General features: G+C 46.1%; 1 long non-coding RNA gene across 1 annotated transcript; it reads right to left on the bottom strand.

The window, feature by feature from the left end:
- Positions 1-7,106: 7,106 nt before the first annotated feature.
- On the bottom strand, positions 7,107-27,041 carry LOC121159464. The gene is made up of 3 exons (XR_005884380.1): positions 26,992-27,041; positions 20,305-20,307; positions 7,107-7,159 (listed from the first exon to the last, which is right to left on the bottom strand). It is a non-coding gene; the product is annotated as an uncharacterized LOC121159464 (long non-coding RNA).
- Between the last annotated feature and the right edge of the window lie 478 nt (positions 27,042-27,519).

The raw sequence follows: 27,519 nt of genomic DNA, 5'->3' as shown, positions 1-27,519 counted from the left end.
ACTGGGACCCATATTCATCCTTGCATTAACCCATTTTAAAAATCTGTCACTTAAACCACATCATTAAAGTCAATTGTCCTTGTGCCTACAGCATAAGCCAGCTGTTCATAAAGAATCATTATTCACTTTGTTCAATAAGCAATATTGTTATTCTATATCTTTGGAAAATTTATATCTATTAAATACTTTATTGTAAGGACTAACTAGAACAGTGGACACTAACACAGATGTGCCACCTTAAATACCTGCGTCTCCTAGGTCTTGAACACCTTAGGGCCTCACAAATGTAAGCTTCAAGCCCTTTAGGCTTAAACGATATTCTCTGCCAATCCCATGTACTTTATGACATGGTACCTGACAGCTCTATTCACCAATGCTCTGTGGTACTTATCCCCTTTGTCTACTTACATCTGCATCTGCCAAGCCTGCAGCCCTGCGCTCCCAATACTCACCTCTATACTATAAAGTTACCTTGCCATTCTTCTGCTCTCACCCACTGCTTTCTTGGTCTGTCCCTCACTGCACTCTCCTTCCTCATCTCTTATCTTTGTCTCTTCCCCACCCATCATGCATTTACTGGCATAGGAGATAAGCTAAAAACAATAAAGAAAAAAAACTATTACTTACAAATTTGTTCAGTAACTTGCTGTAACTGAGACCTCCAAACACAATAGATATTCAACTAAAGATTTTTACAGTTTAACTTTTAAGCAGGATATTTTCTTTTTAAAAGAATAGATTTATTCATTTTTATTGGAAAGTCACATATACAGAGAGGAGAAAAGACAGAGAGGAAGATCCTCTAGCAGATGATTCACTCCCCAACTGACTGCAATGGCCAGAGCTGAGCCAATCTGAAGCCAGGAGCCAGGATTCTCCTTCTGGGTATCCCACATAGGTGCAAGGACCCAAGGCTTTTGCTGTCCTCCACTGTTTCCCAGGCCACAAGCAGGGAGCTGGATGGGAAGCAGAGCTGCCAGGATTAGAACCCACACCTCTATGGGATCCTGGCACATTTAAGGTGAGAATTTTAGCCGCTAGGTCATCACGCCAGACTCAGAGATATTTTCTGAATATAAACTTAATACCTAGCCTCTTGAACATTATGAACAATGTTTGTGCATAATTAAATATAACACTGAAAGCATTCTCTAAAAAATACAATGTTTACATCAAGGATAAATTGCTATAAAATTAAAATATAATCAATTCTTAAACTGTTTCAATGTATGAGATGAACTCATGTTCTCTGTCAGTTAATATATTAAGATGCAAAAAGGTTACAAACATGGAAATGTGTTCTTGATGAGGAAGATCGCAAGAGAAAATTTTATTGATATAATTGATCATAGTTTTTTTTTTTACCATTTGCAACATTTTCTAAGCATTTATCATTGATACATGTGATAGAAGTCTGATCCTCTGTTAAAGCAAGTTTTAAAAGACATATGTTATTGTAACATGTTTTAAATTGTTAAAGGGCTTTTATCCAATTAATAAAAAAAACTTTCCACCTAGCTCTAGTAAACTCTAGCTCTGTTCAATTGTTTCAAAATATGAGACGTGTGAATGTACTACCTCTTATGTCCAAGTGCTTTTTATATAAAAGTAATCTATATTTTCTGCCTTTCAATAGGTTTTCATTGCTTAAGATCAGCAAATGGCCTGACATGGCAGCCTAGTGGTTAAAGTCCTCACTTTGCACACACTGGGATTTCTTTTGAGCACTGGTTCTAATCCCAGATGCTCCACTTCCCATTCAGTTCCCTGCTTGAGGCCTACAGTGATCTAATGAACCTTTTTTTTTCTATTATTTTTATTATTTTCTTATTGGAAAGGTGGATATACAGAGAGGAGAGACAGAGAGGAAGATCTTCCATCCGATGATTCACTCCCCAAGTGAGCGCAATGGCCAATGCTATGCCCATCCGAAGCCAGGAGGCTCCTCCGGGTCTCCCACGCAGGTGCAGGGTCCCAAAGCTTTGGGCCGTCCTTGACTGCTCTCCCGGGCCACAGGCAGGGAGCTGGAAGGGAAGCGGGGCTGCCTTCTAGAGGATTAGAACTGATGCCCATATGGGATCCCGGGCGTTCAAGGCGAGGACCTTAACCACTTGCGCCACCGCGCAGGGCCCTAATGAACCTTTTAAAAAAGAATTTATTTCCTAAATTAATCATGTACACCCACTTAGCACACCATCATAAAAATCTACTCCTTGAAAGATTTATTTCTGAAAAATGATGTGAACATTGGCCCTAAGACCCCAGCCACTTGGAATCAACACAATTTTAAATATCTCATTCCTCTAAATCTCAGCTTCCTTAAGATTCATATGCCCGTAAGGTTAAAATTTTGTTGTCTTCCAATCTACTGTAATTTCACAACATTATTCCAACCAATCCACTGTCACTGTAACCTCATGGCACCATTCCTGAAGGCCCTATCTGTCAATCTACTGCAGCTCCTCCCCCTGTCCTTGCTCACCACTGTACCTACCAGTTCCCTGTGGCCCCAACAGTTCTATCCACCAACCCCTTGTTGCCCACCCACGTCCCTATCTAGCAATCCCTCATGGCCCCGACACCTACCCTCAGCCATAATGGCACACTCCCACATGCTTGCCATACTTCTTCTTGCTCTCCCCCTCTAACCTACTTCCCCTGAAGCCCATTCCTGCCACTATGGTAGATGTCTTGGTTCCCTCTTTCTACCACTGTACTTGTCCCCATGGCGATTTTCCCTGTTGGAATGAAACCTGCATGGCTTGCTACATCTGGTGTTTTGGCTTGTAGCAGCAAACTGAAAAAAGCTTATACTGAATGAAATAATACTGGAAAGGGTTAACAATATTTCTTTTCATATTTGGAAGGGGACACAGTAGATCCTCAAAAATTGTAGAAGGAGCACTGATTGCAAAACAGAGCAAGGAGCTGTGCTTCTAACAATTAGCACCCACTGTTCATCAGTTGAGCATCTTGCATTGTGCAGCAATGAGCTCCATCCCTTAAATCATTCAATGACAGGACAATCTAACACATCACAAATCACAAATGGTTTGGATGCACTTCAATTAATGAATTTGATGGCCTCTTGTATCTATCTCTAACCTTGGTTTCTATGATGAAAGTGACAAAAATTAGGAAGAGGACAAACAGAAGAAAAAGAGGGTTGCATACATGAGTGAAATTCCAATACTCAGAACAATTTCAATTAAAAAAGTGTAAGTGTGTTTTGTTTTGTTATTGGACAAGAGCTTCTTAATTGCCAGCATGTAGTAGACATGGGAAACTCTGAATTACAGATGTGGTGGATGAAAAGGGATGTCAGATCTGTAGTATCAACCAACTGATCTCTACCGTTTCTTGCTGAGCCTGGTCTTATTTCTAAGTTCAGATTCAGCTCAGAAGGGATTCATACTGAAGAGCCAACCAGAAAATTGTGCTAGTCTTTTGACTGTTTTCTAAGCTGCTTCCTAAGAAAACAAATTTTACATTTTGTCAGCCTCATTTCCGAATAACAAAAGCAATGTCACTGTCTCCCAAAGCAAAAGACAAAAGGTGCGTTTGGCACTTGCCAGTGCAGAATGGAGTTTAGAATGATGGGAGACTGACAGGGTCCTTTATAATTTTCCACATGGTCACATCAAGAAACTAAATTAGTTGCTGATGCCTGTACTTTGAGCACTCCAATAGATGATCCCTCCAGGAAACCTTTCTCCAGATCTCTCACCACTCGTCTTTTCACTTTCCCAGTCTCTTGCCTTTAGTCATAAATAATTCATCTGTACAATATAAGAATGACTGAGATGGAAATACAGGTGATGGAAAAACCAGAACTACAAAGCATATGTTAACAGAGAACTACAGGACAGTTTGTATTTCTCTGACCATTAAAAATTCCAGCTTTATTTTGTATATCAGTAAACACAATGAGGTTACACATTACAGAGTATGTTATCACATGCCATATTCTTTATACATATGGATTCCCTGGTTTTCACTCATCTTAAAAGTTATGCACTATCATCTCTACTTAACAGATTAGGGATTCATTCTCAAACAAACTAAACATCTTACCCAAAGTCTAATATTCCACAAACAGTAGAGTCAGGATTCAAACACAATTTTTTTTTTTCTCTGACTCCATATCCAGATTTGATTATCACTCCAGCACAGTCTCACAGAGTCAGAGACTTCCTACTAATAAAGACCTTGTAAACTGTCACCCTAAGTTAACCAGGACAATCTTGCTACAAGGAGGCCATTTCAAAATATCCAGAAATATTTTAACATTTTAAGCAGTCACAAATGTGCAGGTGCTACTGATATCTAGTGAGTGAAGGCCAACCATGTCCTAAACATCCTATAATCCACAGAAGAGACTGCACAGTGAAAGATTAGCAACTCTAAAGCATTAATAATGCCAAAGTTAAGAATCTTTGTGGTGGGTTCCAGGCCAAGATCGTGTCCATGCTCGGAGACACAATTCCAGCCATCACATTCATGCAGTGACCTGTCCTGGGGCTGCCCTAACTCCAGAGACTGCTCCCTTCAAGGTGAATACACCAAAGAGGGAAGTTTGAAGGGCTGGGGGGACCCAGGCCCCACCTGCCACCGCCATCATGGAGTGATGGATGGGATTGTGGAGGGGGCGAGCTTGGGACCTGGGGATTTACACTTCCAGGAGCATTTTGGCTGTTTCTGGGTGCCAGGCCAGGATCATATCCATACTCGGAGCCCCGAGTGGTGACCTGTCCCTGGCAGCCAGTGTGCCATTCAGCGCCAAGCTCCACCTGCTGGCTGGACAGCTGCCTGCTCTGGTAATTTTGGCTCTGAATTGCTTCTTAGGTCTCAATGTCAAACCCACTGTACCTCTGGGATGTCAATCAATCCTAAAGAATCCCAACAACAGAGTAACTTTCCCTTTGAGACCTAGTAGGTTGGAGGAGAGGAACCAAATAATCTTTATGGATAAGACTGATACACAAATTCCTTAAAATACTATGTAGTAATTGTAATCATCAAACACCAGTCCATGCAAAACCTAAGAATCCGGGCTTGTTTAGCAGTATAATATCCTATTACCTGACATGATGATGGATCAGGAAATGAGTCATATTATTCAGGGCCATAAAATTAAGTAGCGTACTCAAGAACCATATCTGGGGGTAGATTTTCTTGGGGGTGTGTGGGCCAAACCCCATGGAAATACTAGCCTCACTAGTTAGCTCAAGGGTTGAAGAGGTGATGAACTAAACCAGGTGTGACCAAGGAGCCTGCCATCACTCACAGGTAAAGGAACCCACAACAGCCTGGACTGGTCAAGGCAGCAGCACCCAAATGTGCATCCTGATTAGGGTGTGGGGTGGGCCAGGCTGCAACATTCACCAGCTCATTCAAGGTCAAAAAGAAGGCCAGACTATGCAGGACCCTGGCCTAAAACCCAATGATATGCATGAGAACTGGGTCTGGGAGTGGATCAAGTGGAGGAACTTGGGAAATTCCTCTAGCAAGTCATAGCTCCTGCTACTATACACATGATCCAGACCTGGAGGATTGAACAAGCTAGGCAAAGTAGCTCCAATGGCTGGTCAATGTATGAGATGGCAATAGAATGGGGTGGACCGTGTATGACTCAGCAAACCTTAGCCCACAAGCAAAATTAAAAATCAAGATGGAGCACAGGTCATGCCGAGCTAGGCTCTTGGACCTACTGGTCTGTGTGATTCAGGGATGCTAAGCCACAGTGTGTAAGGAAAAGGCCAGGACAGGTCAGGGGCAGTGCTAAGCTCAGTCAGAGCAACCACTGACATGCATGTGACCTATGGCTGGGAACAAGCCCAGTTGGGGAGCTAAGGCAAAACCCTGGCTGGGTTGATGTTCCCACCAAGGAGCACAGGGCTGGAATGGGGATTGTGTTCTGATCAGGATATGGTTATAGTCTCATTTAGCACAAGTGTGGACTGGGACTGGATGCACCAAGCTAGGCTAGACACCAACACCATCTGGTGCTCTGGAAAACCAGGGTAGATGTGGGATGGACTAGGCTAGGTGAGCTATATGTGGGTATGGACAAGCCATGGCTGGGCTAAAACATCCAACAGTAAAAACCAGATTGGGTTGAAGGCGAGTCAGGAAAAGCCACTGTTCCTGCTAGGGCAGCAGGTAAACTGAGTAGGACTGGTCCAGGGACCCACTAATATGTGCAAAATTTGACACTGGGAGAGGTTCTGATGGAAGAGCCTGGGCAACTCCTCTGGCAGGACATAAACCCTGCAGGTAAGTGCAAGAAGCATGGAAGAAAACAACCCAAAACAGGCCATGGAAAGTTTCCCACTGGCATATATTTGGCATGGGTTTGGGACAGATCAGGCTGAATCAGTTCACATCATTCACTGGCAAATCCGAGCACCAGAACAGAGTGTGGGTTGAGCCAGGTTTGGTCACAACAAAAACCAGTGCACATTATGGAATGCCAATGTGAGGGTGTCTGTACCAGAAGTGACTGTAGCGCCCAACCAGCATATGTGAGAATCTGGAAGGGGGGTGGCAGAGCCAGTAGGGGGAATATGGAGGTGCTCCCCTGCTGGATCGCTACTCCCACTGGAGAACGTGAACTAGGATGAGAGGGAGACCAGTCTAGGCAGGGCCTATGCACCTCATGTGAGCAGGATCAGGGAAAAGTGAGGCTGGATGCTCACTTCAGCAGCACATACACTACTGAAAAGCCAGTCCAGGCTGACTGTTCCTACTGATGCAAGCATACATTAGAGTGGGTGAGAGTTGGTTGGGCTTTGCCGCAGTACCAACTGGTAGGTGCTGGCACAGGGGGCTAATTCTGTCAAGTTAAACTGCAGAACCACCTGGAGAGTCCATGATCTGGGAGTGGAAGTGGCCTAGAAGGGAAATACTGGGCTCCTCCTTCTTGGGTTATCACCCCCACTGGAAAGCACAAAAACTAGGACAGGGCTGGGGTGGCTAGACAGAAAGGCAGGTGCTAGCATATACGTGGGCTGGATAGTTGGGCTCGTTGGGTTGAACTAGGTTTTAATACCCATTTACATGTAGGAGAGCAGAAGGGGATGTGGGACAGATTGGACTAGTCTGTAACACATACTGGCAAACCAGGATAGGGGTGGGTCTGGTGAGTGTTATTGTGGTTCTCTCAAACTAGGCTGCAGCTCAGACAGGTTTATGTGAGGGCTGAGTGTGTGCTAGGCAGAACCAGGATGGACTGCAACACCCATTGTTTCAAGTGGAAGACAGGGCTGGAAACAGAACCGACCCAGAAATTGCAACCACCAGCTGATTAGGGTAGTGGACTGTGCCGGGTCCTGTACTTGCTAGTACATACAAGAATCTTGTCTGGGAACACCTCAGACAAAGTCTCTGGGTAGCTCCCCAATCAAACTGCCGAACTCAGAACTCTAACCACGAAAAGACAAAGGACAGAATAAGTCAGTCAACCACCTCAGACATATGTTGGCAGTGAAAAGCTGGGCAAACGGAGACTCTAAGATGGACTATATCAATCAGTGGATTCTTCAATGACCTCATCGCGGTTAGAATGGCAAGATTGGCAGCAATTCATAACTGTTGAACTATCAAAACCATTTGAGCAAGACCCTCAGATCATGCTCAACATCAGGGACCTGAGGTGGATGGGAGACTGGGTGGAGCTTCTCCCTTAAAACCCCCCTTAACCTCAGATACATGAAGAAAACAATATGGAAATAATTTTCTTTAAAAAAAAAAAAAAAGACTCCCAGAAGAACTGTCAACAGCCCTGCTACCCACTGGCTTCAGGACTGTCCCCTTACATCAACTTGAAAATCTGTCTCCTGGATGTTTTCTGATTCCCCTTCACTCAAGATTGTGTCCTAAAAAAATCAATTGCCTTCTAGAAATTAATGGCCCTGCTGCCTCACCTTCCAGATCCCCATCTACATGCTTATTTGGTCATCCTGGAGCACTGTTCCACTCCCTAATCCAAACTCCCAGATGCTGGCCACAGAGCAAGATCACAGGTCTCTATTGAAGGACAGCCTACACCCACGCCTGGATTCAGTCAGATGCTTTGTACCGTTCATGCTTCAGAGCCATTTCCCACAACTTTATTGCTTTATTTCTCAGTTCCCCAGTGAGATCCACTACTCCAGAAGTGAAGAAATCAAGCTTACTCCTTCCCCAAGCAATAATAGACTTTTGGATAATTTTAGCATGGTAGATTTGAGAAGATTTGAGTTTTGTTGACAATTTTCAGTTCATAAACTAAAGAAAGAATTGTAACAGCTTACTACAGAGAATGGTATAAGCAACAGATCCTGCTGAACTATGAATTTTAGGGTAGAAATGTGTGAAAGGAGATGATACTTGGCTACAATTATCGAACAGAGAGAGAAAGTGGAAAACTGGGCACTCGGCGACAAGCTGTGCATGCTGCAGGAACATGCTTGGCATGTAGCTTTTGGGGAAGAATCTGGTTTGAAATTTGCTGTGTTTATATTAAGGATACTACTTTGAAAAATCTATCTCTCCGATGCTCGTTCGGCTGTACCTTCAGACCAGAGACTGTCTTCCCATGAAACTGTTGAACTTATCTGCACAATAAGATGCTGGACTCTATGTTTTGTAGATGCTTGCAAGGAAAAAAAATCTCAACTGAATTTGATCTGTGGTAATGCAACAAGATGGAAGAATCCACCATGGGGGTGGGGGGAGCGCATTTTGGGGAGGGGAGGGGGGAATCCCAGTGCCTGTAAAACTGTGTCTCATGATGCAAAGTAATAAAAAAAAAAAAAAAAGAAAGAAAAATCTATCCCTCAAATCAAATGCAAATATGCAGGTAGAAAAAGGGATGGTAAATATGAAATGTTAAATTTGCTGATTTTTAAAGGGAGTATTAAATTGTAAGTGGATTATAAAAAAATCTTTGCACCAGAAGTTCCCATTATCATGTAAAACAGATTCTCTGCTCTTATAATCTTCTATACAGAAAAGAGAAATATCCTAACTTATTTTGGAGGGGGAAGGAGAAGTTATCAAACTTCATTTAAAAAACAAATGGAAAATCTCTACATAAGCATATGTCAATTTTTGTTTCCATGCTGTTGTCCAAACACAAATAAAATTGAAACATTATATCCTTTTGCTACATCTATAGCATTTGATCAGAGCAGCAGCCAGATCAACTCATGTGGTTATGCAATTGTACCATAAACTTAAAAATATAAAGTAGAGGGGGAAAAAAGACTAAATTTACAAAAAAAGAAAGAATATAGAGAATATATTCATCAGATTTAATAAAATATAGAATAAGTTTGAAGATATTTTGTTACCATCAATTATTTTCCTATTTTCATCTTTTAGTCTAATAAAATAGATAGAACTATTTTTATTTTCTTATTTTATTTTATTAAAATTTATACTTTGTAAAATAAAATAAAACAACAAATCTCTGCAAATTTATTTTTTCTGGCAAAATGCTGCCTTCAACTGCCTACGTCCAGTAGTCCAGACCAGGCCAGTTTACACTGCCTGCCAGCATATGTGTAGCTTAGGTCTGAGGGTGAGCCAGCTTGGGCCAGTTAATAATACCCACTGGCAGATTTGAGAATCAGAATAGAGTACAGGACGGGCCAGTTCAGGCCACAGCATGGGCCAGTTTACATTAGGACAAGGACTGGGGGCTGGGGTTGGGCATATGTAGCACCCATCAGCATGGGATGCAACTGGGGGAAGACCAGGCCAGGCCAAGCTATAGCATCCACTGGCATATGCCAAGGTTAGAAGGGCCATGCCAGAAGGGACTACAGTACTACCAGCACATGTGAGATACATGGGAGTGGGGGACAGGTGTGAGCCTACTAGGGGAGCTTTGCTGGGTCAGTATTCCTGTGAGAGCTGAGACTGGGGGTAGACAAGGTCATGCAAGGCTACAACTAGTGTTGGCCTGCATGTGAACTGGGCTAGAGAGCCAGGCTATGTTAACTGCATCCACTGGTGCATAGTAAGTACAGGTTGGATTGGCTTTTCCACAGCATCAACTGGCAAGTGCTGGGACTGAAGGCTAGCCCTGTCAAGCTATAGTACAGAACCACCTGGGGAGTTCAAAATCCAAGGTCAGGAGAGAGTCCAGTAGGGAAACTGTGGGAACTTCCCTGATAGGCTGCAACCCCCACTGGTGAGCATGACAACCAAGATTGGGTGTGGACCTGGCTAGCCAGGTGGTGGCACTTGTTGGCATTAGTGAAGGATGGAGGATAGAGTCAGCAGGATTGAGTTAGGCTTCAATGCCAAATGATGTGTATAAGAGTTGAATAAGATGTGGAATAGACTAGACCAATCCACTGTACATACTGGAAGCACAGGAACCAGGGTTGGGAGACAGCCCAGTCAGGGCTCTTGGAGATTGTTGTGACTGAACCACAGCTCCCATTATGTATATGATAGCCAAGTGTGTAGTGGGCAGGGTTGAGCTGAGCCACAGCATCCATTGGTTTGCATGAGAGAAGAGGCTGTAAATAGATCTGATCTAGCAGTTGCAACTATCAGTGAGTGTGTGTGTAGGCTGATGTGGATGACAGAATGAGCTTGACCCTGTACTAGAGGCACACATAAGATCGCCTTAGATAAGATTTCTTTGAGGGTCCCCCCAACTTAATCATTGGACTCATAACTCCAACTACGGGAAGAATGGCAGGACCTCTGATCTGACAGTGGGGTGCATTTGTCAGAACTGGGTTTCCTCAGTTCTGCATATGTATGGAGGTTGTGGTAGTCCATTGCAGCCTGCAAGGACATCTGGAGACATATGGCATCTGCAAGCCATAACAGAGGAAGAAGGGTAGAACAAATTGGTTAACTACCTCAACTTAAGCTTGATAGCAAATTTCTAGGTGAATGGAGACTAAGAGAGACTATGTCAGCCATGGACCTTGAAAATATTTCTTCATCTTTGAATCTATGGGATTGACAGCAGGTCAGAACTACTGAAACAATTTCAACAGAACCCTCAGAACATGCTCTACATCAGAGACCCTGAGATGGTGGGATGGCTGTTTTCCTACCCGGGGCACTGAGGTGGCTAGGAGGCTGGGTGTGGCTTCTCCCCTTATCTTTCCCTTTCAGAATCAGGAAGAAGAAAAAATAAAATGTGGAAATAATGGTCTCAACCTCTTGCCCCTAATCGTCGACTCCTCCCATATAATGAGCTATGTAAGCATTAAAAATAATATTATTGGACCCGGCACGGTGGCGCAGTGGTTAAGGTCTTGCCTTGCATGCCCAGGATCCCATGTGGGCGCCGCTTCCCTTCCAGCTCCCTGCCTGTGGCCCGGGAAAGCAGTCGAGGACAGCCCAAAGCTTTGGGACCCTGCACCTGCATGGGAGACCTGGAAAAGGCTCCTGGCTTTGGATTGGCATAGCATCGGCCGTTGCGCTCACTTGGGGAGTGAATCATCGGACGGAAGATCTTCCTCTCTGTCTCTCCTCTCTGTATATCCACCTTTCCAATAAAAAAAAAAAAAGAACCCATTCATTAAAAATAATATTATTGCATATGTACATAGATATATATATGTGTGTGTGTATGTATGTATTTGGAAAACACAGAAATTAGACGATAAGTATTAAATTTAAATCCCATGTAATTAATTGTGTCAGCATTATAAAAATATATATATATGAAAGTATTTGAAAAGTACAGAAATTAGATGAAACATATTAAATAAAATCATCCACCATCTAAAAAACTGAAAAAGACAAAAGCACTTTCAAATGTCAGCAGAAAATTTCTTTTTTTGTACAAAAGTTTAACAACTGCTATGCCTTGACAGCTATCAGGACACATGAGGCATTAATATTATCTCCAAATATGAGAACCATTTCTGGAAATAATGAGGGTAGCATAAAGCACTGGAAACGTGCTGGGGAGTGATGCAGATTCTCCGATATGAAAGCTAATCCCTTCACTGAGAATAACATCAAGAACATTTCAATTATTTTTCTAGGCCCTTGTCTATCCTGCTCAATGGACACATATATATTTTTAAAATAAATTCATTTCACTTTTGATGATATTCACATACTTGAGAGGGGTGCATGCCCATGCGTACCACCAATTAGGGTGAGGAGGTTCATGGAATGGGAGAAAGGGGATAAAAGAACTGCCTGCAATCTCCTTTTCTTCATTGTTCCAAGGTTGAGGAAATCCTTCCAAGACCCATTATCTCACATAGTCCACTTTAGAGTTTTGATCCTCCCAGATCTTGGTCCGGGAGAGCTGTCCAATTTGTTCTGCCCTCCATTCGTATTAGATGCCCTCTTGACTCACATATTCTTACAAAATTTCTAATATCATCCATTCATTATAAGCCTAAAAATGAGGTGATGTAGCATTGCTCTAATCTGATCAATCTGAAAGGGAAAAAAGGTTGTTCAGGCAATGCAAGGAAGGTTCCTCACCTCTTCAGGTTTCCCTTGCCTCTACTGTGAAGCATGAAGCACTAGAGAGTTTGGGCAGTAAAGCACTATTTAAAGCGAATTCCATTTGATAAAGCTTATTGCTTCCTTTGGCATGAATAACTGTGTTAGAAAGGAAACAGGATTTGTGTTATTGCTGTGGATAAGCAGATAAAAGCTCTGCCTGTAATGCCAGGATTCAACATTGGTGCTACCTGAAGTCCTTAGCTTCTCCAGTTCTAACCCAGCTCCCTCTTAGTGCATGTGGGAAAGCAGCCCAGTACTTGGAGGCTGCACCTGAGAGGGAGAAGGAGAAACAGAAGAAACTCCTAGTACCTGGCAATGGCCTGACCGAGCTCTGAACATTAGAGCCATTTGGGAACTAAACCAGTTGATAGAATATTGATCACTCTCTCTCTAACTCTGAATTTCAGAAACACAAATATTTTTTTTTTAAGGAAGGAAGGAAGATCTTAATCCATACTCTAACAGCCATCATAAACACCTCAGCCCTTGTTAACTAAGTTTTACATAAAGCTCTGTAAACTCAAAGAAACTGAGACGGTACACCATACAGCATACCTCATTTTCTGAGAGGACACCATAAAACCCCATAAATTCACCTGTCCCATAGTAAAAAAAAAAAAAAAAAAATGCACACAATCCAGGGATCTTGCTGGAAATCTGGAGATTTATTTTACCAACATTTTGAAACCAAAGAGATAAACCAAGGCCTTATAGGTGGATAACAGCATCCTTCAGTGGCTGAGCTTGAATCAAACCCATACTGCATATTTTCTCTCTCATCTAGTTTAAACATCCCCTTTGTCTAAAAAATTACAGAAGCATAATTCAATTTTGTATATTTTCAAGAGTTTCGGAACAGATGAAGCCTTTTAGTAAAATGTAGACCGAAAAGTCAGAAAAAGATCAATGTCTACAGTTTTGTAAATGTATCTAGGTTGTTCAATGCATATATCTTAGGATAATCTGCATTACTGAGAAACATAAACTTTAGGTCTTATGTTGAATGGATATATTTCACAGTAATGATCATTTTTTCATCTCAGAGTCAATTCAAATTGAATTATCATGGTGTCTTTTCACTTATTAATTTCTAGTGGTTACTGCCATTGGTAAATAGACTTCTTAGTCCATCCTATACTCATCTGACATGACCTCCCTTACACGACCTAACATTTTGGGGACCCTAGTCAGAGGGTAGTGGTCATTTTGAGCTCCAAAAACAGCTGCAATAGTAGGGGAGAGGGTATACTGTGGTGATTAACACAGCCCTGGCAGGTGATTCCAGGTTCCAGGCTCACAGGATTTGCACTGACCTTTAACCACACACATGTATCTCATGACCTGATCTGTTCCTCTTCTGAGTACTCATCTTGCACTCAGGAAGGCTGCATGCCACACAGCTTTGTCAGGCTCCATATGTTGTTATGGCCCATCAGGATTCTGAATTGTTTGGGTGTGGCAGTCACTTGTCTATCTTGATGTCTATGTTTCTGCTAAAACTGTTGAATTCTACAGGTGTGGTGGAGAGATAACAACTGCTAATCCAAATTCTATTCTTACAGTCCTCTACCGTGTATTTTACAAAACCAAAAAAGGGTGTTGCTTTACAATAACGCTGCTTGGCCTCTGCACTCCTTGAGATTAAATAAAAAATAGCTTCATGATAAATTTTAGTTTTATGCCACTCCTTTCCAGTCAGAATTATTTTAGAAATATTTTAAATTGTTAACACACATTACGGTCTGTGCTTACTGGTCAAAAAATACTATATGTTTCAAAAAATTATACCTTTCATCTAATGTGAACCGATTTTTGGAGTTTTCCATAACAAAAAAAATTTTTTTTTAAAAAAAAGAGATGTTATGTTTCCTAAGTCATCTTGGTACAGTTAAGTATAAATTGGACAAAGCTAAGAGAACAAACAGCTGTCTCATTCATTAACAAGTTTTGTGGTTCCAGACACAACTGTTTAAAATCTGACTCTATCTATATCTATGTCATCTTTAAAAAAATCAATAAACTCATGTTACTAAAAACAAACATAAATCTAAAGATCTTAAACTGATGCTAAAATTAATTTATCGTTCTGTTCTAAATAAAAATCACAAAGTCAGCACAAATTATTTCTGGTTCATACAGTTTAAATGTTTAATAAAAACTGTTTTTAAAATATTTTAAGTCATTAGTGCATTTATGCTCAAGTTCAGCAATCTAACAAGTTACTCATGTTATTTTCTGATTAGTGTCCATAATGTAAAATTCAGTTTAAGTATTAACTTGTACTCTTAAATTTATAGCAAACATCAAATTTTTGGGTAAATGTTTTCTAAAACTATTATTTAATAGTTTTCACTTAATATTGTTCCTTAGAATAAACAACCTAATGACTCACACTTTTTCTTCATTTTTCCTCTATGCTCTCTTAAAACTCTAAACTAAAGCCTCTCAGGATCTCCAAACACTATAGAAATAATGAATCATTCTGTAGTAATGCCTGAACACATATAAAAGAACAGGTAACAATTATCTCCTCGTGGACATTACCTCACAGCATCTGTAAATTTCTCTAGACACAACCTATGAGTTATAAATGAACTTTAACTATTAAATCTTTCCTTTTCACCTATTTTCCTATTGTAAAAATTCCCTCAACTATTAACACAAACAACAAACCTACATATACTAAGCAAAAATCTCAAACTATCTTAGAGTAATCCATACTATACATTACAAGCACGGGGCGTCTCATGCCTGGATCCCGGACAGCCGCCATGGGCACAGCCGCCATGTGCTGAGCTGTCCCCGGGCCTGCTGGTTCCGGGGGCCGCTTCCTTCGGGGTGAGTAGACTGAGGGGGAGGCCTCCGGGACTGGGCAGGCCGGGACCCACCCGCCGCCCTCATGGGGCGGTGAATGGGATTTGGGAGGGGCGCGACCTTGGGCCTGGGTTATTTAAACCTCCAGCAGCCTCCTGGCAGCTGGTGGGTCTCAGGACGGGGCGTCTCATGCCTGGATCCCGGACAGCCGCCATGGGCACAGCCGCCATGTGCTGAGCTGTCCCCGGGCCTGCTGGTTCCGGGGGCCGCTTCCTTCGGGGTGAGTAGACTGAGGGGGAGGCCTCCGGGACTGGGCAGGCTCGGGACCCACCCGCCGCCCTCATGGGGCGGTGAATGGGATTTGGGAGGGGCGCGACCTTGGGCCTGGGTTATTTAAACCTCCAGCAGCCTCCTGGCAGCTGGTGGGTCTCAGGACGGGGCGTCTCATGCCTGGATCCCGGACAGCCGCCATGGGCACAGCCGCCATGTGCTGAGCTGTCCCCGGGCCTGCTGGTTCCGGGGGCCGCTTCCTTCGGGGTGAGTAGACTGAGGGGGAGGCCTCCGGGACTGGGCAGGCTCGGGACCCACCCGCCGCCCTCATGGGGCGGTGAATGGGATTTGGGAGGGGCGCGACCTTGGGCCTGGGTTATTTAAACCTCCAGCAGCCTCCTGGCAGCTGGTGGGTCTCAGGACGGGGCGTCTCATGCCTGGATCCCGGACAGCCGCCATGGGCACAGCCGCCATGTGCTGAGCTGTCCCCGGGCCTGCTGGTTCCGGGGGCCGCTTCCTTCGGGGTGAGTAGACCGAGGGGGAGGCCTCCGGGACTGGGCAGGCTCGGGACCCACCCGCCGCCCTCATGGGGCGGTGAATGGGATTTGGGAGGGGCGCGACCTTGGGCCTGGGTTATTTAAACCTCCAGCAGCCTCCTGGCAGCTGGTGGGTCTCAGGACGGGGCGTCTCATGCCTGGATCCCGGACAGCCGCCATGGGCACAGCCGCCATGTGCTGAGCTGTCCCCGGGCCTGCTGGTTCCGGGGGCCGCTTCCTTCGGGGTGAGTAGACCGAGGGGGAGGCCTCCGGGACTGGGCAGGCTCGGGACCCACCCGCCGCCCTCATGGGGCGGTGAATGGGATTTGGGAGGGGCGCGACCTTGGGCCTGGGTTATTTAAACCTCCAGCAGCCTCCTGGCAGCTGGTGGGTCTCAGGACGGGGCGTCTCATGCCTGGATCCCGGACAGCCGCCATGGGCACAGCCGCCATGTGCTGAGCTGTCCCCGGGCCTGCTGGTTCCGGGGGCCGCTTCCTTCGGGGTGAGTAGACTGAGGGGGAGGCCTCCGGGACTGGGCAGGCTCGGGACCCACCCGCCGCCCTCATGGGGCGGTGAATGGGATTTGGGAGGGGCGCGACCTTGGGCCTGGGTTATTTAAACCTCCAGCAGCCTCCTGGCAGCTGGTGGGTCTCAGGACGGGGCGTCTCATGCCTGGATCCCGGACAGCCGCCATGGGCACAGCCGCCATGTGCTGAGCTGTCCCCGGGCCTGCTGGTTCCGGGGGCCGCTTCCTTCGGGGTGAGTAGACCGAGGGGGAGGCCTCCGGGACTGGGCAGGCCCGGGACCCACCCGCCGCCCTCATGGGGCGGTGAATGGGATTTGGGAGGGGCGCGACCTTGGGCCTGGGTTATTTAAACCTCCAGCAGCCGCCTGGCAGCTGGTGGGTCTCAGGACGGGGCGTCTCATGCCTGGATCCCGGACAGCCGCCATGGGCACAGCCGCCATGTGCTGAGCTGTCCCCGGGCCTGCTGGTTCCGGGGGCCGCTTCCTTCGGGGTGAGTAGACCGAGGGGGAGGCCTCCGGGACTGGGCAGGCCCGGGACCCACCCGCCGCCCTCATGGGGCGGTGAATGGGATTTGGGAGGGGCGCGACCTTGGGCCTGGGTTATTTAAACCTCCAGCAGCCGCCTGGCAGCTGGTGGGTCTCAGGACGGGGCGTCTCATGCCTGGATCCCGGACAGCCGCCATGGGCACAGCCGCCATGTGCTGAGCTGTCCCCGGGCCTGCTGGTTCCGGGGGCCGCTTCCTTCGGGGTGAGTAGACCGAGGGGGAGGCCTCCGGGACTGGGCAGGCCCGGGACCCACCCGCCGCCCTCATGGGGCGGTGAATGGGATTTGGGAGGGGCGCGACCTTGGGCCTGGGTTATTTAAACCTCCAGCAGCCGCCTGGCAGCTGGTGGGTCTCAGGACGGGGCGTCTCATGCCTGGATCCCGGACAGCCGCCATGGGCACAGCCGCCATGTGCTGAGCTGTCCCCGGGCCTGCTGGTTCCGGGGGCCGCTTCCTTCGGGGTGAGTAGACCGAGGGGGAGGCCTCCGGGACTGGGCAGGCCCGGGACCCACCCGCCGCCCTCATGGGGCGGTGAATGGGATTTGGGAGGGGCGCGACCTTGGGCCTGGGTTATTTAAACCTCCAGCAGCCGCCTGGCAGCTGGTGGGTCTCAGGACGGGGCGTCTCATGCCTGGATCCCGGACAGCCGCCATGGGCACAGCCGCCATGTGCTGAGCTGTCCCCGGGCGGCCAGTGCGCCATTTGGTGCCAGGCTCTGCCTGCTGGCCGCCCGGCTGGGGAGCTCTGGGGATTTGGTTCTTTGAGTTGCTGCTTAATTCGCTCCAGGTTGAACCCATTGTGCTTCTTGGACCTGAAACAGGCAGTAACTCTTCCTTAGCAAAACTTTCAGTCACTAATAATTCTGAGCACCAAATAGCAGTCATGCAGAAGCTAGGGCTTGGGGCCTGTCCTGCAAAAGTAGCTCCAACAGTTGGCCAATGTGTCAACTGGTAATGGAACAGAGTAGATTAGGCACGACTGAACAAACCTTAGCCCACAAGTAAAACTAGAAACCAGGAGGGAGCAGAGGTCTTGCCGAGCTAGGTTCTTGTACCTGCTGGTCTGTTGGAGCCAGGGACGCTAAGCCACAGTGTCTAAGGCAGAGGTCGGGACAGGTGAGGAGCTGTGCCAAGCTGAGTCAGAGCATCCATTGGCAGGCAAGTGATCTATGGCTGGGAACAGACCCAGTTGGGGAGCAAAGGGGACAACCCTAGCTGGGCTGAGGTTCCCACCAAGAGGCACATGGCCTGGAAGGGGAGCTGCGTTCTGATCTGGAAACAGTTGTAGTCTCCCTTGGCACAAGTGTGGACTGGGATTGGATGCACCGAACCGGGCCGGACCCCGACTCCCCCTGGTGTTCTGGAGGACCAGGGCAGATGTGGGATGGACTAGGCAGGGTCTCAAACCCCTACTGAGCCATGTGTGAGCCATATGTGGGTATAGACAAACCATGGCTGGGCTGGAACATCCAACAGCAAGAACCAGATTGGGTGGAAGGCCAGTCAGGAAAAGCCACAGTTCCTGTTATTACAGGAGGTGGACTGAGTAAGGTTGGCTCATGGACCCACTGGTAAGCGTGAAACCTGGCATTGGGAGAGGTTCTGATGGAGGAGCCTGGGCAACTCCTCTGGCAGGACACAGACCCGGCAGGTAAACGCAAGAAACATGATAGGAAACAGCCCAGAAAAGGCCATGGAAAGCTACCCACTGGCATACAATTGGCTGACGTGGGGGCAAGACCAGGCTGAATCTGTCCACATCATCCACTGGCAAATCCAGGCACCAGTGTGGGTCGACCTAGGGTTGGTCGCAACAAAGACTAGTGCACATTATGGAATGCTGAGGTGAGGTGGCCTGTACCGGAAGGGACCGCAGCGCCCTACCAGCCTGAGAACAAGAAAGGAAGTGGGCAGAGCCGGCAGGGGAATAAGGGAGGGTTCCTTTGCAGGACAGCTACTTCCGCAGGAGAGCATGGGCTGGGATGGGGGCAGACCAGACTAGGCAGAGCTACCACACCTGTGGGCTTCGTGCGGACCAGATCAGGGAAAAGCCGGGCTGGGTGGATTATTCCTACTGGTGCAAACAAAATTAAAGTGGGCGAGGGTTGTTTGGGCTTAGATGCAGCATCAACTGGAATCTGGGAGTGGGAGAGGCCTGGGAGGGAAATAGTGGGCTCATCCCTCTTGGGTTACCACTTCCACAGGACATAAAACTAAGATAACTAAGATAGCGGCTGGGGTGGAATGGGGTGTGGGACAGACTGGATTACTGCTACACTTACTGGCAAACCAGGGTAGGGGGTGGGCCTGGTGGGGGTTATTGTGGGTCGCTCCAACCTAGGCTGCAGCTCCCGCTGGTTTATGTGAGGGCCAAGTATGTGCTGGGCAGAACTAGGCTGGACTGCAACACCCATTGGTTCCAGTGGAAGTCGGGAGTGAAAACAGAACCAACCCAGCAACTGCAACCACCAGCTGATTGGAGCGATGGACGGTGCCGGGCCCTGTACTTGTTAGCACATACAAGAAGTTTCTTTGGAGATCTTCCTAATCTAAATGCTGGACTCAAAACCCTAACGAAGAAAAGAGAGAAGACAGAACGGGTCAACCAACCATCTCAGCTATGATGGACTATGTCAATCAGTGGATTTTTCAAAGCCCTCATAGTGCTTGGAGTGGCAAGATTGACAACGATTCATAACTGTTGCAATATCAAAACCACTTGAGCAAGAACCTCAGCGCATGCCCTACATCCGGGATCTGGGGAGGGTGGGAAAATGGGTGGGCCTTCTCCCTTAAATAACCCCCTTTAAACATGAAGGTAACAATATGGAAAACATACTAGTATTATCCACTTTCATGTAGCCCTTGAACCTTCTTACCCTAATTAACTATGTAAAGAATGTCAAATAAAAATTTTATAAAAATTCATAAAAATCATAATAAATTACTAAATGTACACGTCACATCACACCCTAAAAAAAGTCAACTGGTAAAAAATAACTTAAAAATAAAAATAAAAGGGGTGATATCCCCCTGAGACACTTTATGCCTAGCATTTTTAACACTTAATTTTAAAAATTTCACTCGGGAAGACTTTAATACTCCTGTTAACAAATATTCTCTAAATCACTGCCTTGGTAAGACAACTAACTGACCGGAACACTACTGTCCCTGGGCAGAGGTTCTGCTCTTGTCCCCACAGGATTCCCTGATTGATCCTCTGAAGAACTGCAGGTTTCTCTGTTGCTCATCTGGCTTCAGAAGTGCAGCAGTTCTCATGGAAACATTCCTGTCCCTGAAGAAAATGGATCTTCCTTAAAAACAGGAACTTCACAGGATGTAGCTGACAGCCAAGGCGCCATTTATCACTGTGACAACTGCCAAACTGCTGACATGGGGTCAACTTTAGAAGCTCTCACATGAAGCAACCAACATGATGCAATGTTAGGGGAAAATGTCTCCAGAGACATTGTTCCTAGCCATGGTTGCCATCACACTCTGTCCTCTGCTTCAGCTGTAAGCTGGGGTAGTAATCACACTTACTGGACCTACATTCCTCATTCCCCACTAAATTGCTCTGTCACATGGTGGGATTCAAGTGTTCTGGTATACGTCAATGATTCCACTTGGATTTCTGAGCCTTTTGATGACAAGGGCACTCTAATAAAGGAAGAAGGGATACAGTTAAATATAAATACGGGTTATGGTCAGAAGGGACTCCCATTTGCATAGGGTCACATTCTCACTGATTTAACCAGAACACAGGGCTTAACTTAATGCACTAAAAAATAAAATCAACAAGATCATAGGGAAACAAAGCTGGTGTAGCTTTTCTTGAGTCCATAGTTAATACACAGGGCTATCAGGCATAACTGTCACATGCTAGTTTATGATTCCATTGTATCATGGCTATTTTGGGTATCTTGTGTGGGACCAGAAATAAGGAGGATGTTTAATATTTCCTATGAAAATGTCATAGATCAAAGCCCTGTGGGCTCTGCCCATAGCTAGCTCAATGGAAGTTTATTGTGATTGAATCAGATTAACGAAACCATTGAGATTCATGTTAGATCATTTGATTCTATTGTTTGGCATGGAGGTGGCATGGCTGCTCTTTCCCCTTATATTCCTGGATACTTCCATCAGAACCACATTTGGAAATTCGTCAATGCTCTGGAACCCATGGCGGTTTGGATAGACTGTTTTCAACTAAACTGGAAACCTATCAGTGTCATTTACTAAAATGTTTTTAAAGATTTATTTATTTATTGGAAAGTCAGATATACAGAGAGGAGGAGAGACACAGAGGAAGATCTTCTGTCCGATGATTCACTCCCCAAGTGAGCGCAACGGCCGATGCTATGCCGATCCGAAGCCAGGATCCAGGAACTTCTTCCGGGTCTCCAACACAGGTGCAGGTTCCCTGCTTTCCCAGGCCAAAAGCAGGGAGCTGTGGATGGGAAGTGGAGCTGCCGGGATTAGAACCGGTGCCCATATGGGATCCCAGGGCATTCAAGGTGAGGACTTTAGCCGCTAGGCCATGCTGCTGGGCCCCATTTACAAAAATTTAACTGTTTATACTCAAGCTTGTGTTAGCCTACCCTTTGTGTTGATGGTGGGGTCTATACATTGGAATCAATCTGTGAATTGTCTGTCATGCATGAATTGTTCTTTGTATATGTTACCCACAAATACTGTAAATTTCCCCCTGGGAAACTATATACTTTCTCAGGGCTCATGTGGGGTAGAGGATACTTGTTAGACTAGAAAGAGAATGGGAAGAGTCAGCATCTGTGTTCATTCTTCATACCTTGATTCAAGTGCTTAAAAAACAGGCTACTCTGTTTATAGGAATGTTAATTGCAGCCATAAGGCAGATCATTGCAATCACTATTGCTGCAGCTGTGACTGGAGTAGCCTTGCATTAAGGAGTCCAGACTCTATGTTTTGTGCAAAATTGGCAAAAAGATTCAGAAGACTTATGGGTTTACCCAGAGACAAACTGATAATCAATTATATGCTGAGAGAGCCAGTTTGAAATCAACTGTTAGGCTGGGAGACCAAATAAAATTCATTAACCAGCAACTATCCCTAAGATGTGACTGGAATTATTCCACTGTATGAATGACTCCTGTGCCTTGACTGGGAACAGATTAAAAGACATTTGACTGATCATGGTAATATGTCATCTCAAATAAAGGAGCTTCAATCTACTATTATGACAGCTTTTCAAACCTAATTAAGTCTCATAATCTGGCAATCAGTTATTGAAAGATATAGATAAGGATGTTTTGACTCTTAGTCTCTTAATAACCATAAGTTCTGAGGAAGAGGATTACGTTAATCATTTATGCTTTTTTGTATGTTTTTTGCTATCTATATGTAGTCAGGAAAAGTTTGTCAATATTCAGGTTAACTGCACACAATCACAAGGTGGTTCAACATATTATATTTCAAATGATCAGCTAGAAGAGATAACAACAGGACCAACCATGAACTCTACAAAGGTGCCAGTTCAGGTGAGACTCTTGGAAGAGCCTCTGGCTTATTTAATAGTTTTTGCTGTTTTTTTTTTTTTTTAAGATTTACTTATTTTTACTGGAAAGTCAGATTTACAGAGAGAAGGAGGGACAGAGGAAAGATCTTCCATCCACTGATTCACTCACTAAGTGGCCACAATGTCCGGAGCTGAGCTGACCTAAAGCCAGGAGCCTGGAGCTTCTTCCAATTCTCCCACAAAGGTGACAAGGTCAAGACTTTGGACCATCCTCAATTGCTTTCCCAGGCCACAAGCAGGGATGGGAAGTGGAGTCACCAAAATTATAACTGGAGCATATATAGGGTTTCAGCATATACAGGGCAAGGAATTTAGCCACTAGATTACCAAGTCAGGACCAGCTTATAAAATGTAATTGTCTGCTAACTTCAGTAACTCACTTTGCCTGAGATGTCATTGCAATAGAATTAACAGATGACCACTCTGATGTTGTTCACATAACATGACTGTTTGTATATTCACTTTGACTATAAAAACTCTGTTTTGCCTTCCCCTTGGTGCACTATCTGCAAGATAGCTGCCACCTTGCTCCATAACAAATTCAATATTTTTTTCTTGAAAGGTTGAAAACTCTGCATTCTGATTTACAACAAATCACCACATGAACAAATTGAAGAGTGAAGACCATATTGCCATCTCAGTCAATGTAGAGAAGGCATCTGATAAAATCCAATACAACTTCATGCTAAAACCTTAAGCAAGATATTGCCTGGAAAGAACATTGTGTAACATAATCAAAACAATGAATGAAAGCCCCATGTCAGCATCACACTACATGGAGAAAGGCTGAAAGCTTTTCTGCTAAGATATGGATCTAGACCAGGCTGGCCATTTTCAATACTTCTACTCCATATAGTATTAGAAATCCTGGCCAGAGCTATTAGGCAAGAAAAACAAATTAAAGGAGTTCTAAACTGGAAATGAAAAAGTCAAATTATCAGTGTACACAGATGATAGGAGTCTGTACATAGCAGAAACATAAGACTATAGAGTATTGAAGCTTGTGGGAGAGTATGGCATGGCAACAGGATACAATATTAATGAACATAAATGAATTACCCTAGTATATACAAAACCCATGGCTGAGAGTGAACTTGTAAGTACAGCCCCATTTAAAACAGCGGAGAGGAACCTTAAATACCTTGGAATTGATTAACCTAACTAAAGATGTGGAAGATCTCTACAATGAAAATTACAAAACATTTAAAGAAGAAACGGAGGAAGACACTGAAAGATGGAGAAATTTATCCTTTCCTTGATCTGCAAGATCAAGATCATTAAGATATCCATAGAACTGGGCCAGGTACAGTAGATTAGTGGCCAAAGTCCTTGCCTTGTACATGCCAGGATCCCATATGGGCACCATTTCGAATCCCTATGGCCCATTTCCCATCCAGCTCCCTGTTTGTGGCCAGGGAAAGCAGTAGAGGATGGCCCAAAGCCTTTGGGACTTGCATCTGAGTGGGAGATCCAGGAGAGGCTCCAGGCTCCTGGTTTTGGATAAGCTCAGTTCTGGCCATTGTGGCTACCTGGGGATTGAATCATGTGACAGATCTTCCTTTCTGTCTCTCCTCTCTGTATATCAGACTTTCCAGTTTAAAAAAAAATATTTTTTGAGGGGTATGCCTTGGGATCTTGGTAGAGAGAACTTTGGCTGCTGGGAACACCCAGGCCGGGTTGGCCTCCATGCTTGGGGCCCTGACTACAGTCACCTCGATCATGTGATGAGCAGGCCTGGGCAGCCGGAGTGTCATTTCACACCAGGCCCCACCTGCTGGCTGCCCAGCGGTGAGCTCTGGGGCCTTGAGGGTTGGGATTGCTACCTAGATATGTCCATGAATAAGGCCACTGTGCGTCTGGGTGAGGAATCACTCCGGATGGACGCCCAATGACAGAGTAACTTTTCCTTGAAAGTCAGCAAGGGTACTGAGACCTGGGGGTTTAGAGGGAAGAGATCAGACAATCTGTATGGGTCAGACTGATACACCAGCCTACTTGTGAGTCCTGTGTAGAACTTGCTATCACCAAACAATGCTGACCACTACATGCCAGTCCATGTGAAAGCTAAGGCTGGAGGCCTGTCTAGCAGGACTAGATCCTAGTACCCAACAGAATGTCGGATCAAGGGAAGGGTCACATTTGGCAGGGCCATGACACTAACCAGCACACAAGAGAACCAGGTCCAGGGGTAGATTCTGTGGGGAATGTATGGGCCAAGCCCTGTGGAAATACAAGTCCCACTGGTTAGCTCAAGACTTGGGGTGGTGATGGACTGAGCTAGGTGTGACCATGGAACTTGCAATCACTCACAGCTAACGGATCCAATAACAGTCTGAGCAGTTGCAGCAGCACCCAAATGTGCATCCTAAAATAGGATGTGGGGTGGGCTGGGCTGCAAAGCTAACCAACTCATGCAAGACCAAGATGGAAGGGCAGACTACGTTGGGCACTGGCCTAACACCCACTACCATGTATGAGATTTGGTGGGAGTGAGTCAAGTGGGGAAACTTGGGAAACTCCCCTAGTGGGTTACAACTCTTACTGATGATCACACGGCCCAGGCCTGGGGGTCAAGAAAGCTGGGTAAAGGTAACTCTGACAGATGGCTAATGTGTGAGTTGGTTACGGAAGGGGGCACACTAGGCAGGACCAAGCAAACCTTAGCTCACAAGCAAGAACAGAAATCAGGATGGAGCACAGGTCATGCCAAGCTAGGTTCTTACACCAACTGGTCTGCATGAATCAGGAATGCTAGGTCACAGCATCTAAGGAAAATGACAAGACAGGTGAGGGGCTATGCCAAGCTGGATCAGAGCAACCACTGACATGCACACGATCTATGGCTGGGAACAAGCCTGGTTGGGAACCTAGGTGGACACACTGGCTGGGTTGTGGCTCCCACTGGTGAGTGTGGGGACACAAGTGGGGGCTGTGTTACGATCTGGATATGGCTGCAGTATCCAATAGCACAAGTGTGGACTGGGACTTGGGTGCACTGAGCCAGGCTAGACTCCAGTACCATCTGGTGCTCGTGAGAACCAGAGTAGGGGTAAGAGGGACTAGACCAGGTCTCTGTCCCTACTGAGTCATCCATGAGCTGTGTCTGGTCATGGATGAACCTTGGCTGGGCTGAAACATCCAACAGTAAGAACTGGAATGGATTGAAGGCCATTCAGGAAATGTCCACCGTTCCTGCCAGGACAGGAGGTGAACTAAGTAGTGCTGGCCCATGGAACCACCACTATGTGCAAGACCTGGCACTGGGAGAGGTTCTGATGGAGAAGCTTGGGAAACTTCTCTGTCAGGACACAGTCTCTGCAGGTGAGCACAACAACCACAACAGGGAGCAACCCAGACCAGATAATATTACCCACCGACATACATTTGCAGACCAGGTTGAACCAGTACCCATCACCCGCTGATGAATCTAGGTACCACAACAGACTGTGGGCCGGGACAGGTTTAGTTGCAACACATACCAGTTCACATTACAGCTGGGATTGTGGCCGGCTGGGCAGGGCTAGGCTGTAACCCTCACCAGCATCAGCGGAAATTGGGGGTGGGCCAGGCAGGCCAAGCTACAACATGCACTGGCAAATGCCAAGGCAAGGGGGGGATAGGCAGACTGGACCGCAGCACCCATCCAGCACACACGAGAACCAGGGAGGGAAGAGGCAAAGCTGGGAGGGGCAATGTGGAGGGCTCCCCTCCTGAACAGCCAATCCCACTGGAGAGTGTGAGTTGGAGTGGCACAGACCAGACCAGCCTGGGCTACAACATACGTGGACCACAAGTGAGCTAGATCAGGGAAAAGCCAGGCTGGGCTGACTGTTCCTATTGGGGCAAGCATAAATAGGAGTTGGTGAGGGTTGGCTGGCCTTTCCCACAGCATCAGCTGGCAGAGGTTGGCAGTGGGGGCAAACTCTATTAAACTCAACTGCAGTACCACCTGGAAAGTGCATGATCCAGAAGTAGGAGTGGCCCAGTAGGGAAACAATGGGTACCTCCCTCTGGGTTATCACTCCCACTGGAGAGCATGAAAGCCAGGACTGGGGCAGCAGTGGATAGTCAGAACGGCACCTGTCAGCCTATGTGTGGGCTGGATGGCGGGCCTGGTTGGGTTGAACTAGCCTTCAATGCCCACTGACATGTATGAGAGCTGAATGGAATGTGGGACAGATGGGACAAGTCGGTGGTACATATGGGCAAGCCTGGGATGCAGAGCAATGGGAAGGCCTGGTGGGTGTTAATGTGGGTCACTCCAAATAGGCTGCAGCTCCCACTGGTTTATGTGAGGGCCAGTGTGTGCTGGGCAGATTCAATCTGGACTTTAACACCCATTGGTTCCAGTGAAAAACAGGGCTGTAAACAGAACTGACCCAACAATTGTGTAAGCTGATTAGGGTGAAAAACTGTGCCAAACCATGCATTGGCATGCACACACAAGAATCCAGTCTGGGATCACCTAGGATGAAGTTTCTTTGGGAATCCCCCAACTGAATTGCTGATCTCAGAATCCCAACATGAAGAGAAGTGCAGGTTACATGGTCTGAACATGGAGTGCATGTGTCAAAGCTAAGCCTCCTCAGAGGCTCAGATGACACAGTGGACAGCATATCCAGGTACACAGGGAGGATACAGCAGTCCATCAGAACCTGCAGATGACACCTAGTACCACAACAGAGGAAGGAACTAATTGATCTACTCTCCCAGCCAGGTGTTGGCAGTGAAAATCTGTGCAAACGGAGATTCTAAGGTGAACTATATAAGCCAGTGCATTCTGTAGAG

Source organism: Ochotona curzoniae, unplaced genomic scaffold, assembly GCF_017591425.1.
Source record: "Ochotona curzoniae isolate NIBS_2020 unplaced genomic scaffold, NIBS_Ocur_1.0 contig_42, whole genome shotgun sequence".
Lineage (NCBI taxonomy): Eukaryota > Metazoa > Chordata > Mammalia > Lagomorpha > Ochotonidae > Ochotona > Ochotona curzoniae.
The sequence above is the reverse complement of the archived record's forward strand: the minus strand, read 5'-3'. Positions and strand labels throughout refer to the sequence as shown.